The sequence below is a fragment of the Oncorhynchus masou genome, chromosome 18 (genome assembly GCF_036934945.1).
Source record: "Oncorhynchus masou masou isolate Uvic2021 chromosome 18, UVic_Omas_1.1, whole genome shotgun sequence".
Lineage (NCBI taxonomy): Eukaryota > Metazoa > Chordata > Actinopteri > Salmoniformes > Salmonidae > Oncorhynchus > Oncorhynchus masou.
The window spans coordinates 54,668,061-54,674,454 of record NC_088229.1 but is presented as its reverse complement, the minus strand read 5'-3'; positions in this window follow the sequence as shown (position 1 = coordinate 54,674,454).

Below are 6,394 nucleotides of genomic sequence, written 5' to 3'. Positions count from 1 at the left end.
CCCCTCCCTCTTTCCTCCCCCCATCCCCCTGCCAGCCAGCTAGCTCCTGGTGGGCACATCAATTACAAGCACTGCACATCCCCTCCTCCTCAGTCTGTCTGTCTTCTGTCTACTGTCTCGGACTATGCCAATCTGTTCTCTTCTCTGTTATCCTCTCTCTGTGTGCATCTCTTTCTCTCTCTCTCTCTCTCTCTCTCTCTCTCTCTCTCTCTCGTTGTCTCGTCTTTCCTTTTCTTTGTCTCCGTTTGCTACAGCCCATTTTCAGTTGTCTTTTTCTGTTGCTGATCAGTGTCTAACCATAAATTGCAATATCACAACACTTCATCCTTCCTCACACCAACACACACACACACACACACACACACACACACACACACACACACACACACACACACACACACACACACACACACACACACACACACACACACACACACACACACACACACACAGACATGAAGTACCACTCACAGTACTGCACACTCCCTTAAACAGGTTATGATGGTTGGTGGGAAAATCTCTCAAGAGACCCCCCATTGCCATAGGCTCAGCTGTCCAGCGAGTCTCAGGTGTGTGTGTTTCAGATAGAGAGAGAGAGAGAGGGAGAGAGAGAGGGCGGGGGCTCAGATTTTCGGCCTCTGATTATGAAAATCTTAGCCCTTGCTGTTTTTTTATGATTTTAGGGTTCAATGCTTCAGTTTAATTTCTAAGAAATGTGTTTCTGTTTCAAATATGGCAGTTTGTTAACTAAAAGTAGCAGCAAAACACCTCAAATCAATTGTCTCATAACTATGGTTGTGACTAGATGGAGTACAGCTACAACTTTTCGTAGCAGGTTAGGAGAGCAGTTTAGCCAACCCTAACCCTTTTCCTAACCTTAAACTCAGTCTCCTAACCTGTTACGTTAATTATCCTAACCTGCATTGTAAGTTATCCCAAACTGTTACGAAAAAGTCCCTTCAGGTCATAGCTGTATTCAACCTCGTCAGAACCATAATTAATGGAAATTGAAAGAGGAAAAAAAGTTAAGTTAAAGAATAATCAACCAAGATATTTGCTTGCTAAGGTCGCCCTCTGGTGTTCAAACATAGTCATTACTCTGTAGAAAACCTACACTTCTGTTTTTTTTATTTTTTTATTTCACCTTTATTTAACCAGGTAGGCCAGTTGAGAACAAGTTCTCATTTGCAACTGCGATCTGGCCAAGATAAAGCATAGTAATTCGACACATACAACAACACAGAGTTACACATGGAATAAACAAAACATAGTCAATAATACAGTAGAAGAAAAGAAAACAAAAAGTATATATACAGTGAGTGCAAATGAGGTCAGATAAGGAAGTTAAGGCAATAAATAGGCCATGGTGGCGAAGTAATTACAATATAGCAATTAAGCACTGGAATGGTAGATGTGCAGAAGATGAATGTGCAAGTAGAGATACTGGGGTGCAAAGGAGCAAGATAAATAAATAAATACTGTACGGGGATGAGGTAGGTAGATAGATGGACTGTTTACAGATGGGCTATGTACAGGTGCAGTGATCTGTGAGCTGCTCTGACAGCTGGTGCTTAAATCTAGTGAGGGAGATATGAGTCTCCAGCTTCAGAGATTTTTGAAGTTCGTTCCAGTCATTGGCAGCAGAGAACTGGAAGGAAAGACGACCAAAGGAGGAATTGGCTTTGGGGGTGACCAGTGAGATATAACTGCTGGAGCGCATGCTACGAGTGGGTGTTGCTATGGTGACCAGTGAGCTAAGATAAGGTGGGGCTTTACCTAGCAGAGACTTGTAGATAACCTGTAGCCAGTGGGTTTGGTGACGAGTATGAAGCGAGGGCCAACCAATGAGAGTGTACAGGTCGCAATGGTGGGTAGTGTATGGGGCTTAGGTGACAAAACCGATGGCACTGTGATAGACTGCATCCAGTTTGTTGAGTAGAGTGTTGGAGGCAATTTTATAGATAATATCACCGAAGTCGAGGATCGGTAGGATGGTCAGTTTTACGAGGGTATGTTTGGCAGCATGAGTGAAGGATGCTTTGTTGCGACATAGGAAGCCAATTCTAGATTTAATTTTGGATTGGAGGTGCTTAATGTGATTCTGGAAGGCAAGTTTACAGTCTAACCAGACAACTAGGTATTTGTAGTTGTCCACGTCTTCTAAGTCAGAGCTGTCCAGGGTAGTGATGCTGGACGGGCGAGCAGGTGCGGGCAGTGATCGGTTGAATAGCATGCATTTAGTTTTACTTGCGTTTAAGAGCAATTGGAGGCCACGGAAGGAAAGTTGTATGGCATTGAAGATCGTCTGGAGGTTAGCTAACACAGTGTCCAAAGAGGGGCGAGAAGTATACAGAATGGTGTCGTCTGCGTAGAGGTGTACCAGAGAATCACCAGCAGCAAGAGCAACATCATTGATGTATACAGAGAGGAGAGTCGGCCCGAGGATTGAACCCTGTGGCACCCCCATAGAGACTGCCAGAGGTCCGGACAACAGGCCCTCCGATTTGACACACAGAACTCTATCAGAGAAGTAGTTGGTAAACCTGCGAGGAAATCATTTGAGAAACCAAGGCTGTCGAGTCTGCCAATAAGAATGTGGTGATTGACAGTGGTGATTGACAGAGTAATGTCTTTTATCGATGGCGGTTATGATGTCGTTAAGGACCTTGAGCTTGGCTGAGGTGCACCCATGACCAGCTCTGAAACCAGATTGCATAGCGGAGAAGCGGGATTCGAAATGGTCGCTAATCTGTTTGTTAACTTGGCATTTGAAGACCTTAGAAAGACAGGGTAGGATAGATATAGGTCTGTAGCAGTTCGGGTCTAGAGTGTCACCCCCTTTGAAGAGGGGGATGACTGCGGCAGCTTTCCAATCTTTGGGAATCTCAGACGATACGAAAGAGAGGTTGAACAGGCTAGTAATAGGGGTTGAAACAATTTCGGCAGATAATTTTAGAAATAGAGGGTACAGATTGTCTAGCCCAGCTGATTTGTAGGGGTCCAGATTTTTCAGCTCTTTCAGAACATCAGCTATCTGGATTTGGATAAAGGAAAAATGGTGGGGGCTTTGGCGGGTTGCTGTGGAGGGTGCCGGGCAGTTGACCGTGGTAGGGGCAGCCAGGTGGAAAGCATGGCCAGCCGTAGAGAAATGCTTATTGAAATTATCAATTACAGTGGATTTATCGGTGGTGACAGTGTTTCGTAGCCTCAGAGCAGTGGCCAGCTGGGAGGAGGTGCTCTTATTCTCCATGGACTTTACAGTGGCCCAGAACTTTTTTGTGTTAGTACTACAGGATGCACATTTCTGTTTGAAAAAGCTAGCCTTAGCTTTCCTAACTGCCTGTGTATATTTGTTCCTAACTTCCCTGAAAAGTTGCATATCACGGGGGCTATTCGATGCTAATGCAGAACGCCACAGGATGTTTTTGTGCTGGTCAAGGGCAGACAGGTCTCGAGTGAACCAAGGACGAAATCTATTTCTAGTTTTTTTTTATTGAATGGGGCATGCTTATTTAAGATGGTGAGGAAGGCACATTTAAAGAATAGCCAGGCATCATCTACTGATGGATGAGGTCAATGTCATTCCAGGATACCCCGGCCAGGTCAAATAGAAAGGCCTGCTCGCAGAAATGTTTTAGGGAGTGATGAGGGGTGCTCGTTAGGTCGAAGACCCATTACGGACGCAGGCAATGAGGCAGTGATCGCTGAGATCTTGAATGAAAACAGCAGAGGTGTATTTAGAGGGCGAGTTAGTTAGGATAACATCTATGAGGGTGCCCGTGTTTACGGATTTGGAGTTGTACCTGGTAGGTTCACTGATAATTTGTGTGAGATTGAGGGCATCACGCTTGGATTGTTGGATGGCCAGGGTGTTAAGCATGTCCCAGTTTAGGTCACCTAGTAGCACAAGCTCAGAAGATAGATGGGGGGCAATCAATTCACATATGGTATTGATTGCACAGCTGGGGCAGAGGGAGGTCTATAGCAAGCGGCAATAGTGAGAGACTTGTTTCTGGAAAAGTACATTTTTAGAAGTATAAGCTCGAATTGTTTGGGTACAGACTTGGATAGTAATACAAAACTCTGCAGGCTATCTTTGCAGTAGATTGCAACACTTCCCCCTTGGGCAGTTCTATCTTGGCGGAAAATGTTATAGTTAGCGATGGAGATTTCAAGGTTTTTAGACACGACTAAGACATCCGGGTTGGCAGAGTGTGCTAACGCATTGAGTAAAACAAATTTAGGAAGTAGGCTTCTAATGTTAACATGCATGAAACCAAGGCTTTTACGGTTACAGAAGTCAACAAATGAGAGCACCTGGGGAGTGGAGCTAGGCACTGCAGGGCCTGGATTAACCTCTACATCACCAGAGGAACAGAGGAGAAGTAGGATAAGGGTACGGCTAAATGCTATACGCACTGGCCGTCTAGCACGTTCGGAACAGAGAGTAAAAGGAGCAGGTTTCTGGGCAATATAACATAGATTCAAGGCATAGTGTACAGAAAAAGGTAAGGTAGGATTCGAGTACATTGGAGGTAAACCTAGGTATTGAGTAATGATGAGAGAGATACAGTACAGTCTCTAAAGACGTTTAAACCAGGTGATGTCATCGCATATGTAGGAGGCATATTGAGCAGGGCTAGAGGCTCTACAGTGAATTAAGACTGTAATCACTAACCAGGACAGTAATGGACGAGGCATATTGATATTATATTGAAATGCTTGTGCTTCTAGTTCCGACAACGCAGTAATAACCAACAAGTAATCTAACTAACAATTCCAAAACTACTGTCTTACACACACAAGTGTAAGGGGATAAAGAATATGTACATAAAGATATATGAATGAGTGATGGTACAGTGCAGCATAGGAAAGATACAGTAGATGGTCTCGAGTACAGTATATACATATGAGATGAGTATGTATGCCACTTTGTTTACATACTCATCTCATATGCATATACTGTACTCGAGACCATCTACTGTATCTTGCCTATGCTGCTCTGTACCATCACTCATTCATATATCTTTATGTACATATTCTTTATCCCCTTACACGTGTGTGTATAAGACAGTAGTTTTGGAATTGTTAGTTAGATTACTTGTTGGTTATTACTGCATTGTCGGAACTAGAAGCACAAGCATTTCGCTACACTCGCATTAACATCTGCTAACCATGTGTATGTGACAAATAAAATTTGATTTGATTTGATTTAGAGAGAGGCATGCGTAGCCAAGTGAACATATGGGTCCAGTGAGTGGTTGGGCTGACTGGGAACACGGCGATTCAGACAGTTAGCAGGCCGATGCTAACATGCTAACAGTTAGTAGGCCGGTGCTAAACCAGCTCGCTGTTAGCAGACCGGAGCTGGCCAGCAAGTAGTTAGCAAGGGCTAGCAGTTAGCACACCGGGGCTGGCAAGCAAGCAGTTAGCAGGGGCTAGCAGTTAGCAGACCGGGGCAGGCAAGTTAGCCTTTGGGGGACGTCGCGGTGGGGGTAAGTCTGTTTTTGCCTCTTCGTGCGGTGAAGTCAATAGACCAGTCGTGGAGTTAGTAGGGTTCCAAGTAGCTCTAGGTAGCTAGTAGGCCGCGGTTAGCAGAATGGGCCTTCAGCGGGCGTCGCGCCTGAGGGACCTGTTGGAATCCTCGGGCAGATTATGTTGGTATTCCAGTCGTAGAGGATCGGCGGAGTTCCGTGCCCCGTACCGGCAGTAGAAGGGGTCCGGATATTGTAGCCCAGGAGTGGGCTTCGGTGGTAACACAGGAGCCCTGTCCAGGCTAGCTTCAGGCTAATTGGTGCTTGCTCAGGGATAGAAACGCTAGCCAGGAGTGGTCACCCGGGATTGCGGTAAGCTAGTTGCGAAGATCCATATGAAAATATTCAGTGGTCACCCGGGATTGCGGTTAGCTAGTTGCGAAGATCCAGATGAAAATATTCAGAGTTTGAGGTAGGAATCCAGGGATATGGAGAGAAAAATAGGTCCGTTATGCTCTGGTTTGAGTCACGTTGTTCGAACTGGCGAGAGCTTTCCGAGCTAAAGGTTAGCTGATGACCGCCAGCAATGGTTTGCTAACTGATAGCTGGTAGATAGTTAGCTAGTTAGCTAGCTAGCTTCAGTTGAGGTATTCCAGTTCGGAGGTAAATAGAAATACTTTAGAAAAAACAGATCCACGCCACATTGGGTGAAGCCGGTTGCAGGAGAATATGTAGAAGTTGATGTTTAGGAAAATATTTAAAAAATATAAGCGAAGAAAAAATTGTAAACATATATATACAAGTGACACGACAGGACAAAAGACAAAGACATCTGACTGCTACGCCATCTTGGAATCTTGTTTCACTTGGCTTGTGAGATTTTGGTTATATTTACATTTCATATAAGGCGATACTTCAGT